The sequence below is a fragment of the Caloenas nicobarica genome, unplaced genomic scaffold (genome assembly GCF_036013445.1).
Source record: "Caloenas nicobarica isolate bCalNic1 unplaced genomic scaffold, bCalNic1.hap1 Scaffold_97, whole genome shotgun sequence".
Taxonomy (NCBI): domain Eukaryota; kingdom Metazoa; phylum Chordata; class Aves; order Columbiformes; family Columbidae; genus Caloenas; species Caloenas nicobarica.
The window spans coordinates 359,562-380,834 of NW_027017726.1; positions in this window are offsets into that span (position 1 = coordinate 359,562).

Consider the following 21,273-nt stretch of genomic DNA (forward strand, 5'->3'; position numbering starts at 1 on the left):
GTAGGACACCAGTGGGTGTTCCAAAGCACTGCAAGCCCTTGCAAGCCCTTGCAAGCCCTCGACATCCTATCTCTTACGGCTCCTGAGCGTTGCTCTGTAGGAGATGAGGATGGTGAGCTGTGCAGTGCTCCTCAAGAAGGAATTGCCTTGGTCTTGCCACTGCTATCCAGTTGAAAAGGATTTGCATCCATGAGCCGAGCTTGGAAGGTGGCCCTGCCAGCAGATTGTCTTGCAGCGGAGAACCTCCAGCAGCCTCATGCAAGGTTTTCTTCCCTCAGCCCCTGGCCTGGGATTCCAGCAGCTCCTCAAGTGCTTCCTGTCAGATGTGCTGGGGCTGCCCCCGGGCCAGCTCTGGCAGTGGACACGGGAGGCTGCTCCTCTGGATCCTGCGTGGGGCCTGGCGACCACTGCGTTGCCGGGTGCTGGCATTGTGACATGGGGCTGACACAGCCGCATATGTGCAGCCCTTTGGAGGAAGCCTTTGGGGTGCTGGCTCCAAATCAGTCCCTGTACCTACAAAATAGGGGAGTAAGCAACCTAATAGAGTCCCTTTTTTGCAAAAAGACAGTGTGGATTTGTTGCCAGTGCAGCCTTCCTTCCAGTAGCAATACTGCCTGTAGTATCATGTATCGAGGCCTCAGGGCTCGCTCAGGGCTTGTCACGCAGAACTGCAGGCCTGACAGAGCACAACAGCTCTCCTCTCCTCTCCTCTCCTCTCCTCTCCTCTCCTCTCCTCTCCTCTCCTCTCCTCTCCTCTCCTCTCCTCTCCTCTCCTCTCCTCTCCTCTCCTCTTCTCTTCTCTCCTCTCCTCTCCTCTCCTCTCCTCTCCTCTCCTCTCCTCTCCTCTCCTCTCCTGTCCGCCAGTCCAATATCTAAGAGACTGTTTGCCTGAAAGGACAGAGGGTTTTCAGTTCCAAAATCAATGTCAAGGACACATAACACAATGAATTTTATTTTATTTTGTTGTGAATTTATTAATTTTCTTGATTTGATGTTAATTCATGTTATGTGATTTCATGTCTTTTTTTTCCCTTTGTGACTCTGTTTCAGAACCCAGGCTCACAAGCATTAGCTCAAGCCCAAGTGTAGCCAGGAGTAGGCTGAGGCATTCTTCAGTTTAGCCTGAGAAAAGATCCCTTGCAGGCTGGCAAAGGCAAGTCCCAGAGCTGCAGAGAGCAGCAGCAGGAATAGAGGCCAAGCTGTCCGCGGTTCCTGCAGAGGGAGAACCTTGACAAGGAGTTGTGGGACTGACCATGCACAAAAGAGGAGGAAGAAGAAGAAGAAGAAGAAGAAGAAGAAGAGGCAGAAGAGGAAGAAGAGGTGAGTGGTACCGTGGCATCTCTTCCAAAGCGTGACATGTAGCGATGACGAGCAGACTTTTTGCCTTCCACAACTTGTTTGGCTGCTGTGCTTCTTGGCCAGGGATGCATGAGAAGCGCTCTGGTCCCTGCCAGGCACTTGTGTTAGCTGCAGGGAGAGCTGAGAAGTGGCAGCTGCGGCTGCCAGCATGGTGGAGCATGAGCAGCCAGCTCCCAGGCCAAATGGCCCAAAGAAATGGTGGCAAGGGGCCGTGCTGAGAACTGCAGAGGAAGGCAAAAACTGCCGGGGACCAGTGTCAATGTGCCCCAGGTGAAAAAGTTCCTTGCTGAGCCCAGTGCTGGCCATGGGCTGTTCCCTGAGCATGTGAGCCAGACCTGGCTCCTTGTCCCACAGGCTGCTCATGCTTCCCAGGAGCTGCCCAAGCCCTATCCTCCCTTGAGCTGGAGCTATCTGGCGGACTTGCCAGAGTGCCCAAGTGCCTCTGAGCTGATAGACCTTGTGGGCAAGAATCCTTGCTGTCCCTGTGTAGGACACCAGTGGGTGTTCCAAAGCACTGCAAGCCCTTGCAAGCCCTTGCAAGCCCTCGACATCCTATCTCTTACGGCTCCTGAGCGTTGCTGTGTAGGAGATGAGGATGGTGAGCTGTGCAGTGCTCCTCAAGAAGGAATTGCCTTGGTCTTGCCACTGCTATCGAGTTGAAAAGGATTTGCATCCATGAGCCGAGCTTGGAAGGTGGCCCTGCCAGCAGATTGTCTTGCAGCGGAGAACCTCCAGCAGCCTCATGCAAGGTTTTCTTCCCTCAGCCCCTGGCCTGTGATTCCAGCAGCTCCTCAAGTGCTTCCTGTGAGATGTGCTGGGGCTGCCCCCGGGCCAGCTCTGGCAGTGGACACGGGAGGCTGCTCCTCTGGATCCTGCGTGGGGCCTGGTGACCACTGCGTTGCCGGGTGCTGGCATTGTGACATGGGGGTGACACAGCCGCATATGTGCAGCCCTTTGGAGGAAGCCTTTGGGGTGCTGGCTCCAAATCAGTCCCTGTAGCTACAAAATAGGGGAGTAAGCAACCTAATAGAGTCCCTTTTTTGCAAAAAGACAGTGTGGATTTGTTGCCAGTGCAGCCTTCCTTCCAGTAGCAATACTGCCTGTAGTATCATGTATGGAGGCCTCAGGGCTCGCTCAGGGCTTGTCACGCAGAACTGCAGGCCTGACAGAGCACAACTGCTCTCCTCTCCTCTCCTCTCCTCTCCTCTCCTCTCCTCTCCTCTCCTCTCCTCTCCTCTCCTCTCCTCTCCTCTCCTCTCCTCTCCTCTTCTCTCATCTCCTCTCCTCTCCTCTCCTCTCCTCTCCTCTTCTCTCCTCTCCTCTCCTCTCCTCTCCTGTCCGCCAGTCCAATATCTAAGAGACTGTTTGCCTGAAAGGACAGAGGGTTTTCAGTTCCAAAATCAATGTCAAGGACACATAACACAATGAATTTTATTTTATTTTGTTGTTAATTTATTAATTTTCTTGATTTTATGTTAATTCATGTTATGTTATTTCATGTCATTTTTTTTCCCTTTGTGACTCTGTTTCAGAAGCCAGGCTCACAAGCATTAGCTCAAGCCCAAGTGTAGCCAGGAGTAGGCTGAGGCATTCTTCAGTTTAGCATGAGAAAAGATCCCTTGCAGGCTGGCAAAGGCAAGTCCCAGAGCTGCAGAGAGCAGCAGCAGGAATAGAGGCCAAGCTGTCCGCGGTTCCTGCAGAGGGAGAACCTTGACAAGGAGTTGTGGGACTGACCATGCACAAAAGAGGAAGAAGAAGAAGAAGAAGAAGAAGAAGAAGGAGAAGAGGCAGAAGAGGAAGAAGAGGTGAGTGGTACCGTGGCATCTCTTCCAAAGCGTGACATGTAGCGATGACGAGCAGACTTTTTGCCTTCCACAACTTGTTTGGCTGCTGTGCTTCTTGGGCAGGGATGCATGAGAAGCGCTCTGGCCCTGCCAGGCGCTTGTGTTAGCTGCAGGGAGAGCTGAGAAGTGGCAGCTGCGGCTGCCAGCATGGTGGAGCATGAGCAGCCGGCTCCCAGGCCAAATGGCCCAAAGAAATGGTGGCAAAAGGCCATGCTGAGAACTGCAGAGGAAGGCAAAAAACTGCCGGGGACCAGTGCCAATGTGCCCCAGGGGAAAAAGTTCCTTGCTGAGCGCAGTGCTGGCCATGGGCTGTTCCCTGAGCATGTGAGCCAGACCTGGCTCCTTGTCCCACAGGCTGCTCATGCTTCCCAGGAGCTGCCCAAGCCCTATCCTCCCTTGAGCTGGAGCTATCTGGCGGACTTGCCAGAGTGCCCAAGTGCCTCTGAGCTGATAGACCTTGTGGGCAAGAATCCTTGCTGTCCCTGTGTAGGACACCAGTGGGTGTTCCAAAGCACTGCAAGCCCTTGCAAGCCCTTGCAAGCCCTCGACATCCTATCTCTTACGGCTCCTGAGCGTTGCTCTGTAGGAGATGAGGATGGTGAGCTGTGCAGTGCTCCTCAAGAAGGAATTGCCTTGGTCTTGCCACTGCTATCCAGTTGAAAAGGATTTGCATCCATGAGCCGAGCTTGGAAGGTGGCCCTGCCAGCAGATTGTCTTGCAGCGGAGAACCTCCAGCAGCCTCATGCAAAGTTTTCTTCCCTCAGCCCCTGGCCTGTGATTCCAGCAGCTCCTCAAGTGCTTCCTGTGAGATGTGCTGGGGCTGCCCCCGGGCCAGCTCTGGCAGTGGACACGGGAGGCTGCTCCTCTGGATCCTGCGTGGGGCCTGGTGACCACTGCGTTGCCGGGTGCTGGCATTGTGACATGGGGGTGACACAGCCGCATATGTGCAGCCCTTTGGAGGAAGCCTTTGGGGTGCTGGCTCCAAATCAGTCCCTGTAGCTACAAAATAGGGGAGTAAGCAACCTAATAGAGTCCCTTTTTTGCAAAAAGACAGTGTGGATTTGTTGCCAGTGCAGCCTTCCTTCCAGTAGCAATACTGCCTGTAGTATCATGTATGGAGGCCTCAGGGCTCGCTCAGGGCTTGTCACGCAGAACTGCAGGCCTGACAGAGCAGAACTGCTCTCCTCTCCTCTCCTCTCCTCTCCTCTCCTCTCCTCTCCTCTCCTCTCCTCTCCTCTCCTCTCCTCTCCTCTCCTCTCCTCTCCTCTCCTCTCCTCTCCTCTCCTCTTCTCTTCTCTTCTCTCCTCTCCTCTCCTCTCCTCTCCTCTCCTCTCCTCTCCTCTCCTCTCCTCTCCTCTCCTGTCCGCCAGTCCAATATCTAAGAGACTGTTTGCCTGAAAGGACAGAGGGTTTTCAGTTCCAAAATCAATGTCAAGGACACAGAACACAATGAATTTTATTTTATTTTGTTGTTAATTTATTAATTTTCTTGATTTTATGTTAATTCATGTTGTTATTTCATGTCATTTTTTTTCCCTTTGTGACTCTGTTTCAGAACCCAGGCTCACAAGCATTAGCTCAAGCCCAAGTGTAGCCAGGAGTAGGCTGAGGCATTCTTCAGTTTAGCATGAGAAAAGATCCCTTGCAGGCTGGCAAAGGCAAGTCCCAGAGCTGCAGAGAGCAGCAGCAGGAATAGAGGCCAAGCTGTCCGCGGTTCCTGCAGAGGGAGAACCTTGACAAGGAGTTGTGGGACTGACCATGCACAAAAGAGGAAGAAGAAGAAGAAGAAGAAGAAGAAGAAGAAGAAGAAGAGGAAGAAGAGGAAGAAGAGGAAGAAGAGGTGAGTGGTACCGTGGCATCTCTTCCAAAGCGTGACATGTAGCGATGACGAGCAGACTTTTTGCCTTCCACAACTTGTTTGGCTGCTGTGCTTCTTGGGCAGGGATGCATGAGAAGCGCTCTGGCCCTGCCAGGCGCTTGTGTTAGCTGCAGGGAGAGCTGAGAAGTGGCAGCTGCGGCTGCCAGCATGGTGGAGCATGAGCAGCCGGCTCCCAGGCCAAATGGCCCAAAGAAATGGTGGCAAGGGGCGGTGCTGAGAACTGCAGAGGAAGGCAAAAAACCGCCGGGGACCAGTGCCAATGTGCCCCAGGGGAAAAAGTTCCTTGCTGAGCCCAGTGCTGGCCATGGGCTGTTCCCTGAGCATGTGAGCCAGACCTGGCTCCTTGTCCCACAGGCTGCTCATGCTTCCCAGGAGCTGCCCAAGCCCTATACTCCCTTGAGCTGGAGCTATCTGGCGGACTTGCCAGAGTGCCCAAGTGCCTCTGAGCTGATGGAGCTTGTGGGCAAGAATCCTTGCTGTCCCTGTGTAGGACACCAGTGGGTGTTCCAAAGCACTGCAAGCCCTTGCAAGCCCTTGCAAGCCCTCGACATCCTATCTCTTACGGCTCCTGAGCGTTGCTGTGTAGGAGATGAGGATGGTGAGCTGTGCAGTGCTCCTCAAGAAGGAATTGCCTTGGTCTTGCCACTGCTATCCAGTTGAAAAGGATTTGCATCCATGAGCCGAGCTTGGAAGGTGGCCCTGCCAGCAGATTGTCTTGCAGCGGAGAACCTCCAGCAGCCTCATGCAAGGTGTTCTTCCCTCAGCCCCTGGCCTGTGATTCCAGCAGCTCCTCAAGTGCTTCCTGTGAGATGTGCTGGGGCTGCCCCCGGGCCAGCTCTGGCAGTGGACACGGGAGGCTGCTCCTCTGGATCCTGCGTGGGGCCTGGTGACCACTGCGTTGCCGGGTGCTGGCATTGTGACATGGGGGTGACACAGCCGCATATGTGCAGCCCTTTGGAGGAAGCCTTTGGGGTGCTGGCTCCAAATCAGTCCCTGTACCTACAAAATAGGGGAGTAAGCAACCTAATAGAGTCCCTTTTTTGCAAAAAGACAGTGTGGATTTGTTGCCAGTGCAGCCTTACTTCCAGTAGCAATACTGCCTGTAGTATCATGTATGGAGGCCTCAGGGCTCGCTCAGGGCTTGTCACGCAGAACTGCAGGCCTGACAGAGCAGAACTGCTCTCCTCTCCTCTCCTCTCCTCTCCTCTCCTCTCCTCTCCTCTCCTCTCCTCTCCTCTCCTCTCCTCTCCTCTCCTCTCCTCTCCTCTCCTCTCCTGTCCACCAGTCCAATATCTAAGAGACTGTTTGCCTGAAAGGACAGAGGGTTTTCAGTTCCAAAATCAATGTCAAGGACACATAACACAATGAATTTTATTTTATTTTGTTGTTAATTTATTAATTTTCTTGATTTTATGTTAATTCATGTTATATTATTTCATGTCATTTTTTTTCCCTTTGTGACTCTGTTTCAGAACCCAGGCTCACAAGCATTAGCTCAAGCCCAAGTGTAGCCAGGAGTAGGCTGAGGCATTCTTCAGTTTAGCATGAGAAAAGATCCCTTGCAGGCTGGCAAAGGCAAGTCCCAGAGCTGCAGAGAGCAGCAGCAGGAATAGAGGCCAAGCTGTCCGCGGGTCCTGCAGAGGGAGAACCTTGACAAGGAGTTGTGGGACTGACCATGCACAAAAGAGGAAGAAGAAGAAGAAGAAGAAGAAGAAGAAGAAGAAGAGGAAGAAGAAGAAGAAGAGGTGAGTTGTACCGTGGCATCTCTTCCAAAGCGTGACATGTAGCGATGACGAGCAGACTTTTTGCCTTCCACAACTTGTTTGGCTGCTGTGCTTCTTGGCCAGGGATGCATGAGAAGCGCTCTGGTCCCCGCCAGGCGCTTGTGTTAGCTGCAGGGAGAGCTGAGAAGTGGCAGCTGCGGCTGCCAGCATGGTGGAGCATGAGCAGCCGGCTCCCAGGCCAAATGGCCCAAAGGAATGGTGGCAAGGGGCCGTTCTGAGAACTGCAGAGGAGGGCAAAAAACCGCTGGGGACCAGTGCCAATGTGCCCCGGGGGAAAAAGTTCCTTGCTGAGCCCAGTGCTGGCCATGGGCTGTTCCCTGAGCATGTGAGCCAGACCTGGCTCCTTGTCCCACAGGCTGCTCATGCTTCCCAGGAGCTGCCCAAGCCCTATCCTCCCTTGAGCTGGAGCTATCTGGCGGACTTGCCAGAGTGCCCAAGTGCCTCTGAGCTGATAGACCTTGTGGGCAAGAATCCTTGCTGTCCCTGTGTAGGACACCAGTGGGTGTTCCAAAACACTGCAAGCCCTTGCAAGCCCTTGCAAGCCCTCGACATCCTATCTCTTACGGCTCCTGAGCGTTGCTCTGTAGGAGATGAGGATGGTGAGCTGTGCAGTGCTCCTCAAGAAGGAATTGCCTTGGTCTTGCCACTGCTATCCAGTTGAAAAGGATTTGCATCCATGAGCCGAGCTTGGAAGGTGGCCCTGCCAGCAGATTGTCTTGCAGCGGAGAACCTCCAGCAGCCTCATGCAAGGTTTTCTTCCCCTGGCCCCTGGGCTGGGATTCCAGCAGCTCCTCAAGTGCTTCCTGTGAGATGTGCTGGGGCTGCCCCCGGGCCAGCTCTGGCAGTGGACACGGGAGGCTGCTCCTCTGGATCCTGCGTGGGGCCTGGTGACCACTGCGTTGCCGGGTGCTGGCATTGTGACATGGGGGTGACACAGCTGCATATGTGCAGCCCTTTGGAGGAAGCCTTTGGGGTGCTGGCTCCAAATCAGTCCCTGTACCTACAAAATAGGGGAGTAAGCAACCTAATAGAGTCCCTTTTTTGCAAAAAGACAGTGTGGATTTGTTGCCAGTGCAGCCTTCCTTCCAGTAGCAATACTGCCTGTAGGATCATGTATGGAGGCCTCAGGGCTCGCTCAGGGCTTGTCACGCAGAACTGCAGGCCTGACAGAGCAGAACTGCTCTCCTCTCGTCTCCTGTCCTCTCCTCTCCTCTCCTCTCCTCTCCTCTCCTCTCCTCTCCTCTCCTCTCCTCTCCTCTCCTCTCCTCTTCTCTTCTCTCCTGTCCGCCAGTCCAATATCTAAGAGACTGTTTGCCTGAAAGGACAGAGGGTTTTCAGTTCCAAAATCAACGTCAAGGACACAGAACACAATGAATTTGATTTTATTTTGTTGTTAATTTATTAATTTTCTTGATTTGATGTTAATTCATGTTATGTTATTTCATGTCATTTTTTTTCCCTTTGTGACTCTGTTTCAGAAGCCAGGCTCACAAGCATTAGCTCAAGCCCAAGTGTAGCCAGGAGTAGGCTGAGGCATTCTTCAGTTTAGCATGAGAAAAGATCCCTTGCAGGCTGGCAAAGGCAAGTCCCAGAGCTGCAGAGAGCAGCAGCAGGAATAGAGGCCAAGCTGTCCGCGGTTCCTGCAGAGGGAGAACCTTGACAAGGAGTTGTGGGACTGACCATGCACAAAAGAGGAGGAAGAAGAAGAAGAAGAAGAAGAAGAAGAAGAAGAAGAGGAAGAAGAGGAAGAAGAGGAAGAAGAGGTGAGTGGTACCGTGGCATCTCTTCCAAAGCGTGACATGTAGCGATGACGAGCAGACTTTTTGCCTTCCACAACTTGTTTGGCTGCTGTGCTTCTTGGGCAGGGATGCATGAGAAGCGCTCTGGTCCCTGCCAGGCGCTTGTGTTAGCTGCAGGGAGAGCTGAGAAGTGGCAGCTGCGGCTGCCAGCATGGTGGAGCATGAGCAGCCGGCTCCCAGGCCAAATGGCCCAAAGAAATGGTGGCAAGGGGCCGTGCTGAGAACTGCAGAGGAAGGCAAAAAACCGCCGGGGACCAGTGCCAATGTGCCCCGGGGGAAAAAGTTCCTTGCTGAGCCCAGTGCTGGCCATGGGCTGTTCCCTGAGCATGTGAGCCAGACCTGGCTCCTTGTCCCACAGGCTGCTCATGCTTCCCAGGAGCTGCCCAAGCCCTATCCTCCCTTGAGCTGGAGCTATCTGGCGGACTTGCCAGAGTGCCCAAGTGCCTCTGAGCTGATAGACCTTGTGGGCAAGAATCCTTGCTGTCCCTGTGTAGGACACCAGTGGGTGTTCCAAAGCACTGCAAGCCCTTGCAAGCCCTTGCAAGCCCTCGACATCCTATCTCTTACGGCTCCTGAGCGTTGCTCTGTAGGAGATGAGGATGGTGAGCTGTGCAGTGCTCCTCAAGAAGGAATTGCCTTGGTCTTGCCACTGCTATCCAGTTGAAAAGGATTTGCATCCATGAGCCGAGCTTGGAAGGTGGCCCTGCCAGCAGATTGTCTTGCAGCGGAGAACCTCCAGCAGCCTCATGCAAGGTTTTCTTCCCTCAGCCCCTGGCCTGTGATTCCAGCAGCTCCTCAAGTGCTTCCTGTGAGATGTGCTGGGGCTGCCCCCGGGCCAGCTCTGGCAGTGGACACGGGAGGCTGCTCCTCTGGATCCTGCGTGGGGCCTGGTGACCACTGCGTTGCCGGGTGCTGGCATTGTGACATGGGGGTGACACAGCCGCATATGTGCAGCCCTTTGGAGGAAGCCTTTGGGGTGCTGGCTCCAAATCAGTCCCTGTACCTACAAAATAGGGGAGTAAGCAACCTAATAGAGTCCCTTTTTTGTAAAAAGACAGTGTGGATTTGTTGCCAGTGCAGCCTTCCTTCCAGTAGCAATACTGCCTGTAGTATCATGTATGGAGGCCTCAGGGCTCGCTCAGGGCTTGTAACGCAGAACTGCAGGCCTGACAGAGCAGAACTGCTCTCCTCTCCTCTCCTCTCCTCTCCTGTCCTCTTCTCTCCTGTCCGCCAGTCCAATATCTAACAGACTGTTTGCCTGAAAGGACAGAGGGTTTTCAGTTCCAAAATCAATGTCAAGGACACATAACACAATGAATTTGATTTTATTTTGTTGTTAATTTATTAATTTTCTTGATTTTATGTTAATTCATGTTATGTTATTTCATGTCATTTTTTTTCCCTTTGTGACTCTGTTTCAGAAGCCAGGCTCACAAGCATTAGCTCAAGCCCAAGTGTAGCCAGGAGTAGGCTGAGGCATTCTTCAGTTTAGCAGGAGAAAAGATCCCTTGCAGGCTGGCAAAGGCAAGTCCCAGAGCTGCAGAGAGCAGCAGCAGGAATAGAGGCCAAGCTGTCCGCGGGTCCTGCAGAGGGAGAACCTTGACAAGGAGTTGTGGGACTGACCATGCACAAAAGAGGAAGAAGAAGAAGAAGAAGAAGAAGAAGAAGAAGAAGAAGAAGAGGCAGAAGAGGAAGAAGAGGTGAGTGGTACCGTGGCATCTCTTCCAAAGCGTGACATGTAGCGATGACGAGCAGACTTTTTGCCTTCCACAACTTGTTTGGCTGCTGTGCTTCTTGGGCAGGGATGCATGAGAAGCGCTCTGGTCCCTGCCAGGCGCTTGTGTTAGCTGCAGGGAGAGCTGAGAAGTGGCAGCTGCGGCTGCCAGCATGGTGGAGCATGAGCAGCCGGCTCCCAGGCCAAATGGCCCAAAGAAATGGTGGCAAGGGGCCGTGCTGAGAACTGCAGAGGAAGGCAAAAAACCGCCGGGGACCAGTGCCGATGTGCCCCGGGGGAAAAAGTTCCTTGCTGAGCCCAGTGCTGGCCATGGGCTGTTCCCTGAGCATGTGAGCCAGACCTGGCTCCTTGTCCCACAGGCTGCTCATGCTTCCCAGGAGCTGCGCAAGCCCTATCCTCCCTTGAGCTGGAGCTATCTGGCGGACTTGCCAGAGTGCCCAAGTGCCTCTGAGCTGATAGACCTTGTGGGCAAGAATCCTTGCTGTCCCTGTGTAGGACACCAGTGGGTGTTCCAAAGCACTGCAAGCCCTTGCAAGCCCTTGCAAGCCCTCGACATCCTATCTCTTACGGCTCCTGAGCGTTGCTCTGTAGGAGATGAGGATGGTGAGCTGTGCAGTGCTCCTCAAGAAGGAATTGCCTTGGTCTTGCCACTGCTATCCAGTTGAAAAGGATTTGCATCCATGAGCCGAGCTTGGAAGGTGGCCCTGCCAGCAGATTGTCTTGCAGCGGAGAACCTCCAGCAGCCTCATGCAAGGTTTTCTTCCCTCAGCCCCTGGTCTGTGATTCCAGCAGCTCCTCAAGTGCTTCCTGTCAGATGTGCTGGGGCTGCCCCCGGGCCAGCTCTGGCAGTGGACACGAGAGGCTGCTCCTCTGGATCCTGCGTGGGGCCTGGTGACCACTGCGTTGCCGGGTGCTGGCATTGTGACATGGGGGTGACACAGCCGCATATGTGCAGCCCTTTGGAGGAAGCCTTTGGGGTGCTGGCTCCAAATCAGTCCCTGTACCTACAAAATAGGGGAGTCAGCAACCTAATAGAGTCCCTTTTTTGTAAAAAGACAGTGTGGATTTGTTGCCAGTGCAGCCTTCCTTCCAGTAGCAATACTGCCTGTAGTATCATGTATGGAGGCCTCAGGGCTCGCTCAGGGCTTGTCACGCAGAACTGCAGGCCTGACAGAGCAGAACTGCTCTCCTCTCCTCTCCTCTCCTCTCCTCTCCTCTCCTCTCCTCTCCTCTCCTCTCCTGTCCTCTTCTCTCCTGTCCGCCAGTCCAATATCTAAGAGACTTTTTGCCTGAAAGGACAGAGGGTTTTCAGTTCCAAAATCAATGTCAAGGACACATAACACAATGAATTGGATTTTATTTTGTTGTTAATTTATTAATTTTCTTGATTTTATGTTAATTCATGTTATGTTATTTCATGTCATTTTTTTTCCCTTTGTGACTCTGTTTCGGAAGCCAGGCTCACAAGCATTAGCTCAAGTCCAAGTGTAGCCAGGAGTAGGCTGAGGCATTCTTCAGTTTAGCATGAGAAAAGATCCCTTGCAGGCTGGCAAAGGCAAGTCCCAGAGCTGCAGAGAGCAGCAGCAGGAATAGAGGCCAAGCTGTCCGCGGTTCCTGCAGAGGGAGAACCTTGACAAGGAGTTGTGGGACTGACCATGCACAAAAGAGGAAGAAGAAGAAGAAGAAGAAGAAGAAGAAGAAGAAGAAGAAGAGGAAGAAGAGGAAGAAGAGGTGAGTGGTACCGTGGCATCTCTTCCAAAGCGTGACATGTAGCGATGACGAGCAGACTTTTTGCCTTCCACAACTTGTTTGGCTGCTGTGCTTCTTGGCCAGGGATGCATGAGAAGCGCTCTGGTCCCCGCCAGGCGCTTGTGTTAGCTGCAGGGAGAGCTGAGAAGTGGCAGCTACGGCTGCCAGCATGGTGGAGCATGAGCAGCCGGCTCCCAGGCCAAATGGCCCAAAGGAATGGTGGCAAGGGGCCGTGCTGAGAACTGCAGAGGAGGGCAAAAAACCGCTGGGGACCAGTGCCAATGTGCCCCGGGGGAAAAAGTTCCTTGCTGAGCCCAGTGCTGGCCATGGGCTGTTCCCTGAGCATGTGAGCCAGACCTGGCTCCTTGTCCCACAGGCTGCTCATGCTTCCCAGGAGCTGCCCAAGCCCTATCCTCCCTTGAGCTGGAGCTATCTGGCGGACTTGCCAGAGTGCCCAAGTGCCTCTGAGCTGATAGACCTTGTGGGCAAGAATCCTTGCTGTCCCTGTGTAGGACACCAGTGGGTGTTCCAAAGCACTGCAAGCCCTTGCAAGCCCTTGCAAGCCCTCGACATCCTATCTCTTACGGCTCCTGAGCGTTGCTCTGTAGGAGATGAGGATGGTGAGCTGTGCAGTGCTCCTCAAGAAGGAATTGCCTTGGTCTTGCCACTGCTATCCAGTTGAAAAGGATTTGCATCCATGAGCCGAGCTTGGAAGGTGGCCCTGCCAGCAGATTGTCTTGCAGCGGAGAACCTCCAGCAGCCTCATGCAAGGTGTTCTTCCCTCAGCCCCTGGCCTGTGATTCCAGCAGCTCCTCAAGTGCTTCCTGTGAGATGTGCTGGGGCTGCCCCCAAGCCAGCTCTGGCAGTGGACACGGGAGGCTGCTCCTCTGGATCCTGCGTGGGGCCTGGTGACCACTGCGTTGCCGGGTGCTGGCATTGTGACACGGGGGTGACACAGCCGCATATGTGCAGCCCTTTGGAGGAAGCCTTTGGGGTGCTGGCTCCAAATCAGTCCCTGTAGCTACAAAATAGGGGAGTAAGCAACCTAATAGAGTCCCTTTTTTGCAAAAAGACAGTGTGGATTTGTTGCCAGTGCAGCCTTCCTTCCAGTAGCAATACTGCCTGTAGTATCATGTATGGAGGACTCAGGGCTCGCTCAGGGCTTGTCACGCAGAACTGCAGGCCTGACAGAGCACAACTGCTCTCCTCTCCTCTCCTCTCCTCTCCTCTCCTCTCCTCTCCTCTCCTCTCCTCTCCTCTCCTCTCCTCTCCTCTTCTCTCCTGTCCGCCAGTCCAATATCTAAGAGACTGTTTGCCTGAAAGGACAGAGGGGTTTCAGTTCCAAAATCAATGTCAAGGACACATAACACAATGAATTTGATTTTATTTTGTTGTTAATTTATTAATTTTCTTGATTTTATGTTAATTCATGTTATGTTATTTCATGTCATTTTTTTTCCCTTTGTGACTCTGTTTCAGAAGCCAGGCTCACAAGCATTAGCTCAAGCCCAAGTGTAGCCAGGAGTAGGCTGAGGCATTCTTCAGTTTAGCATGAGAAAAGATCCCTTGCAGGCTGGCAAAGGCAAGTCCCAGAGCTGCAGAGAGCAGCAGCAGGAATAGAGGCCAAGCTGTCCGCGGTTCTTACAGAAGGAGAACCTTGACAAGGAGTTGTGGGACTGACCATGCACAAAAGAGGAAGAAGAAGAAGAAGAAGAAGAAGAGGAAGAAGAGGAAGAAGAGGAAGAAGAGGTGAGTGGTACCGTGGCATCTCTTCCAAAGCGTGACATGTAGCGATGACGAGCAGACTTTTTGCCTTCCACAACTTGTTTGGCTTCTGTGCTTCTTGGCCAGGGATGCATGAGAAGCGCTCTGGTCCCTGCCAGGCGCTTGTGTTACCTGCAGGGAGAGCTGAGAAGTGGCAGCTGCGGCTGCCAGCATGGTGGAGCATGAGCAGCCGGCTCCCAGGCCAAATGGCCCAAAGAAATGGTGGCAAGGGGCCATGCTGAGAACTGCAGAGGAAGGCAAAAACTGCCGGGGACCAGTGCCAATGTGCCCCAGGGGAAAAAGTTCCTTGCTGAGCCCAGTGCTGGCCATGGGCTGTTCCCTGAGCATGTGAGCCAGACCTGGCTCCTTGTCCCACAGGCTGCTCATGCTTCCCAGGAGCTGCCCAAGCCCTATCCTCCCTTGAGCTGGAGCTATCTGGCGGACTTGCCAGAGTGCCCAAGTGCCTCTGAGCTGATAGACCTTGTGGGCAAGAATCCTTGCTGTCCCTGTGTAGGACACCAGTGGGTGTTCCAAAGCACTGCAAGCCCTTGCAAGCCCTTGCAAGCCCTTGACATCCTATCTCTTACGGCTCCTGAGCGTTGCTCTGTAGGAGATGAGGATGGTGAGCTGTGCAGTGCTCCTCAAGAAGGAATTGCCTTGGTCTTGCCACTGCTATCCAGTTGAAAAGGATTTGCATCCATGAGCCGAGCTTGGAAGGTGGCCCTGCCAGCAGCTTGTCTTGCAGCGGAGAACCTCCAGCAGCCTCATGCAAGGTTTTCTTCCCTCAGCCCCTGGCCTGTGATTCCAGCAGCTCCTCAAGTGCTTCCTGTGAGATGTGCTGGGGCTGCCCCCGGGCCAGCTCTGGCAGTGGACACGGGAGGCTGCTCCTCTGGATCCTGCGTGGGGCCTGGTGACCACTGCGTTGCCGGGTGCTGGCATTGTGACATGGGGGTGACACAGCCGCATATGTGCAGCCCTTTGGAGGAAGCCTTTGGGGTGCTGGCTCCAAATCAGTCCCTGTAGCTACAAAATAGGGGAGTAAGCAACCTAATAGAGTCCCTTTTTTGCAAAAAGACAGTGTGGATTTGTTGCCAGTGCAGCCTTCCTTCCAGTAGCAATACTGCCTGTAGTATCATGTATGGAGGCCTCAGGGCTCGCTCAGGGCTTGTCACGCAGAACTGCAGGCCTGACAGAGCAGAACTGCTCTCCTCTCCCCTCCTCTCCTCTCCTCTCCTCTCCTCTCCTCTCCTCTCCTCTCCTCTCCTCTCCTTTCCTATCCTCTCCTGTCCTCTCCTCTCTGCTCTCCTCTCCTCTCCTCTCCTCTCCTCTTCTCTCCTGCCCGCCAGTCCAATATCTAAGAGACTGTTTGCCTGAAAGAACAGAGGGTTTTCAGTTCCAAAATCAATGTCAAGGACACATAACACAATGAATTTTATTTTATTTTGTTGTTAATTTATTAATTTTCTTGATTTGATGTTAATTCATGTTATGTTATTTCATGTCATTTTTTTTCCCTTTGTGACTCTGTTTCAGAACCCAGGCTCACAAGCATTAGCTCAAGCCCAAGTGTAGCCAGGAGTAGGCTGAGGCATTCTTCAGTTTAGCATGAGAAAAGATCCCTTGCAGGCTGGCAAAGGCAAGTCCCAGAGCTGCAGAGAGCAGCAGCAGGAATAGAGGCCAAGCTGTCCGCGGGTCCTGCAGAGGGAGAACCTTGACAAGGAGTTGTGGGACTGACCATGCACAAAAGAGGAAGAAGAAGAAGAAGAAGAAGAAGAGGAAGAAGAGGAAGAAGAGGAAGAAGAGGTGAGTGGTACCGTGGCATCTCTTCCAAAGCGTGACATGTAGCGATGACGAGCAGACTTTTTGCCTTCCACAACTTGTTTGGCTGCTGTGCTTCTTGGGCAGGGATGCATGAGAAGCGCTCTGGTCCCTGCCAGGCGCTTGTGTTAGCTGCAGGGAGAGCTGAGCGTGACATGGGGTGACACAGCCGCATATGTGCAGCCCTTTGGAGGAAGCCTTTGGGGTGCTGGCTCCAAATCAGTCCCTGTGCCTACAAAATAGGGGAGTAAGCAACCTAATAGAGTCCCTTTTTTGCAAAAAGACAGTGTGGATTTGTTGCCAGTGCAGCCTTCCTTCCAGTAGCAATACTGCCTGTAGTATCATGTATGGAGGCCTCAGGGCTCGCTCAGGGCTTGTCACGCAGAACTGCAGGCCTGACAGAGCAGAACTGCTCTCCTCTCCTCTCCTCTCCTCTCCTCTCCTCTCCTCTCCTCTCCTCTCCTTTCCTATCCTCTCCTGTCCTCTCCTCTCTGCTCTCCTCTCCTCTCCTCTCCTCTCCTCTTCTCTCCTGCCCGCCAGTCCAATATCTAAGAGACTGTTTGCCTGAAAGAACAGAGGGTTTTCAGTTCCAAAATCAATGTCAAGGACACATAACACAATGAATTTTATTTTATTTTGTTGTTAATTTATTAATTTTCTTGATTTGATGTTAATTCATGTTCTGTTATTTCATGTCATTTTTTTTCCCTTTGTGACTCTGTTTCAGAACCCAGGCTCACAAGCATTAGCTCAAGCCCAAGTGTAGCCAGGAGTAGGCTGAGGCATTCTTCAGTTTAGCATGAGAAAAGATCCCTTGCAGGCTGGCAAAGGCAAGTCCCAGAGCTGCAGAGAGCAGCAGCAGGAATAGAGGCCAAGCTGTCCGCGGTTCCTGCAGAGGGAGAACCTTGACAAGGAGTTGTGGGACTGACCATGCAGAAAAGAGGAGGAGGAAGAAGAAGAAGAAGAAGAAGAAGAAGAAGAAGAGGAAGAAGAAGAGGAAGAAGAGGAAGAAGAGGTGAGTGGTACCGTGGCATCTCTTCCAAAGCGTGACATGTAGCGATGACGAGCAGACTTTTTGCCTTCCACAACTTGTTTGGCTGCTGTGCTTCTTGGGCAGGGATGCATGAGAAGCGCTCTGGTCCCTGCCAGGCGCTTGTGTTAGCTGCAGGGAGAGCTGAGAAGTGGCAGCTGCGGCTGCCAGCATGGTGGAGCATGAGCAGCCGGCTCCCAGGCCAAATGGCCCAAAGAAATGGTGGCAAGGGGCCGTGCTGAGAACTGCAGAGGAAGGCAAAAAACCGCCGGGGACCAGTGCCAATGTGCCCCGGGGGAAAAAGTTCCTTGCTGAGCCCAGTGCTGGCCATGGGCTGTTCCCTGAGCATGTGAGCCAGACCTGGCTCCTTGTCCCACAGGCTGCTCATGCTTCCCAGGAGCTGCCCAAGCCCTATCCTCCCTTGAGCTGGAGCTATGTCGCGGACTTGCCAGAGTGCCCAAGTGCCTCTGAGCTGATAGACCTTGTGGGCAAGAATCCTTGCTGTCCCTGTGTAGGACACCAGTGGGTGTTCCAAAGCACTGCAAGCCCTTGCAAGCCCTTGCAAGCCCTCGACATCCTATCTCTTACGGCTCCTGAGCGTTGCTCTGTAGGAGATGAGGATGGTGAGCTGTGCAGTGCTCCTCAAGAAGGAATTGCCTTGGTCTTGCCACTGCTATCCAGTTGAAAAGGATTTGCATCCATGAGCCGAGCTTGGAAGGTGGCCCTGCCAGCAGATTGTCTTGCAGCGGAGAACCTCCAGCAGCCTCATGCAAGGTTTTCTTCCCTCAGCCCCTGGCCTGTGATTCCAGCAGCTCCTCAAGTGCTTCCTGTCAGATGTGCTGGGGCTGCCCCCGGGCCAGCTCTGGCAGTGGACACGGGAGGCTGCTCCTCTGGATCCTGCGTGGGGCCTGGTGACCACTGCGTTGCCGGGTGCTGGCATTGTGACATGGGGGTGACACAGCCGCATATGTGCAGCCCTTTGGAGGAAGCCTTTGGGGTGCTGGCTCCAAATCAGTCCCTGTAGCTACAAAATAGGGGAGTAAGCAACCTAATAGAGTCCCTTTTTTGCAAAAAGACAGTGTGGATTTGTTGCCAGTGCAGCCTTCCTTCCAGTAGCAATACTGCCTGTAGTATCATGTATGGAGGCCTGAGGGCTCGCTCAGGGCTTGTCACGCAGAACTGCAGGCCTGACAGAGCAGAACTGCTCTCCTCTCCTCTCCTCTCCTCTCCTCTCCTCTCCTCTCCTCTCCTCTCCTCTCCTCTTCTCTTCTCTCCTGTCCGCCAGTCCAATATCTAAGAGACTGTTTGCCTGAAAGGACAGAGGGGTTTCAGTTCCAAAATCAATTTCAAGGACACATAACACAATGAATTTTATTTTATTTTGTTGTTAATTTAGTAATTTTCTTGATTTTATGTTAATTCATGTGATGTTTCTTCGTGTCATTTTTTTTTCCCTTTGTGACTCTGTTTCAGAACCCAGGCTCACAAGCATTAGCTCAAGCCCAAGTGTAGCCAGGAGTAGGCTGAGGCATTCTTCAGTTTAGCCTGAGAAAAGATCCCTTGCAGGCTGGCAAAGGCAAGTCCCAGAGCTGCAGAGAGCAGCAGCAGGAATAGAGGCCAAGCTGTCCGCGGTTCCTGCAGAGGGAGAACCTTGACAAGGAGTTGTGGGACTGACCATGCACAAAAGAGGAAGAAGAAGAAGAAGAAGAAGAAGAAGAAGAGGCAGAAGAGGAAGAAGAGGAAGAAGAGGTGAGTGGTACCGTGGCATCTCTTCCAAAGCGTGACATGTAGCGATGACGAGCAGACTTTTTGCCTTCCACAACTTGTTTGGCTGCTGTGCTTCTTGGGCAGGGATGCATGAGAAGCGCTCTGGTCCCTGCCAGGCGCTTGTGTTAGCTGCAGGGAGAGCTGAGAAGTGGCAGCTGCGGCTGCCAGCATGGTGGAGCATGAGCAGCCGGCTCCCAGGCCAAATGGCCCAAAGAAATGGTGGCAAGGGGCCGTGCTGAGAACTGCAGAGGAAGGCAAAAAACCGCCGGGGACCAGTGCCAATGTGCCCCGGGGGAAAAAGTTCCTTGCTGAGCCCAGTGCTGGCCATGGGCTGTTCCCTGAGCATGTGAGCCAGACCTGGCTCCTTGTCCCACAGGCTGCTCATGCTTCCCAGGAGCTGCCCAAGCCCTATCCTCCCTTGAGCTGGAGCTATCTGGCGGACTTGCCAGAGTGCCCAACTGCCTCTGAGCTGATAGACCTTGTGGGCAAGAATCCTTGCTGTCCCTGTGTAGGACACCAGTGGGTGTTCCAAAGCACTGCAAGCCCTTGCAAGCCCTTGCAAGCCCTCGACATCCTATCTCTTACGGCTCCTGAGCGTTGCTCTGTAGGAGATGAGGATGGTGAGCTGTGCAGTGCTCCTCAAGAAGGAATTGCCTTGGTCTTGCCACTGCTATCCAGTTGAAAAGGATTTGCATCCATGAGCCGAGCTTGGAAGGTGGCCCTGCCAGCAGATTGCCTTGCAGCGGAGAACCTCCAGCAGCCTCATGCAAGGTTTTCTTCCCTCAGCCCCTGGCCTGTGATTCCAGCAGCTCCTCAAGTGCTTCCTGTGAGATGTGCTGGGGCTGCCCCCGGGCCAGCTCTGGCAGTGGACACGGGAGGCTGCTCCTCTGGATCCTGCGTGGGGCCTCGTGACCACTGTGTTGCCGGGTGCTGGCATTGTGACATGGGGGTGACACAGCCGCACATGTGCAGCCCTTTGGAGGAAGCCTTTGGGGTGCTGGCTCCAAATCAGTCCCTGTAGCTACAAAATAGGGGAGTAAGCAACCTAATAGAGTCCCTTTTTTGCAAAAAGACAGTGTGGATTTGTTGCCAGTGCAGCCTTCCTTCCAGTAGCAATACTGCCTGTAGTATCATGTATGGAGGCCTCAGGGCTCGCTCAGGGCTTGTCACGCAGAACTGCAGGCCTGACAGAGCAGAACTGCTCTCCTCTCCTCTCCTCTCCTCTCCTCTCGTCTTCTCTTCTCTCCTGTCCGCCAGTCCAATATCTAAGAGACTGTTTGCCTGAAAGGACAGAGGGTTTTCAGTTCCAAAATCAATTTCAAGGACACATAACACAATGAATTTTAGTTTATTTTGTTGTTAATTTATTAATTTTCTTGATTTTATGTTAATTCATGTGATGTTTCTTCGTGTCATTTTTTTTCCCTTTGTGACTCTGTTTCAGAAGCCAGGCTCACAAGCATTAGCTCAAGCCCAAGTGTAGCCAGGAGTAGGCTGAGGCATTCTTCAGTTTAGCCTGAGAAAAGATCCCTTGCAGGCTGGCAAAGGCAAGTCCCAGAGCTGCAGAGAGCAGCAGCAGGAATAGAGGCCAAGCTGTCCGCGGTTCCTGCAGAGGGAGAACCTTGACAAGGAGTTGTGGGACTGACCATGCAGAAAAGAGGAGGAGGAAGAAGAAGAAGAAGAAGAAGAAGAAGAAGAGGAAGAAGAGGAAGAAGAGGTGAGTGGTACCATGGCATCTCTTCCAAAGCGTGACATGTAGCGATGACGAGCAGACTTTTTGCCTTCCACAACTTGTTTGGCTGCTGTGCTTCTTGGGCAGGGATGCATGAGAAGCGCTCTGGTCCCTGCCAGGCGCTTGTGTTACCTGCAGGGAGAGCTGAGAAGTGGCAGCTGCGGCTGCCAGCATGGTGGAGCATGAGCAGCCGGCTCCCAGGCCAAATGGCCCAAAGAAATGGTGGCAAGGGGCCGTGCTGAGAACTGCAGAGGAAGGCAAAAAACCACCGGGGACCAGTGCCAATGTGCCCCGGGGGAAAAAGTTCCTTGCTGAGCCCAGTGCTGGCCATGGGCTGTTCCCTGAGCATGTGAGCCAGACCTGGCTCCTTGTCCCACAGGCTGCTCATGCTTCCCAGGAGCTGCCCAAGCCCTATCCTCCCTTGAGCTGGAGCTATCTGGCGGACTTGCCAGAGTGCCCAAGTGCCTCTGAGCTGATAGACCTTGTGGGCAAGAATCCTTGCTGTCCCTGTGTAGGACACCAGTGGGTGTTCCAAAGCACTGCAAGCCCTTGCAAGCCCTTGCAAGCCCTCGACATCCTATCTCTTACGGCTCCTGAGCGTTGCTCTGTAGGAGATGAGGATGGTGAGCTGTGCAGTGCTCCTCAAGAAGGAATTGCCTTGGTCTTGCCACTGCTATCCAGTTGAAAAGGATTTGCATCCATGAGCCGAGCTTGGAAGGTGGCCCTGCCAGCAGATTGTCTTGCAGCGGAGAACCTCCAGCAGCCTCATGCAAGGTTTTCTTCCCTCAGCCCCTGGCCTGTGATTCCAGCAGCTCCTCAAGTGCTTCCTGTCAGATGTGCTGGGGCTGCCCCCGGGCCAGCTCTGGCAGTGGACACGGGAGGCTGCTCCTCTGGATCCTGCGTGGGGCCTGGTGACCACTGCGTTGCCGGGTGCTGGCATTGTGACATGGGGGTGACACAGCCGCATATGTGCAGCCCTTTGGAGGAAGCCTTTGGGGTGCTGGCTCCAAATC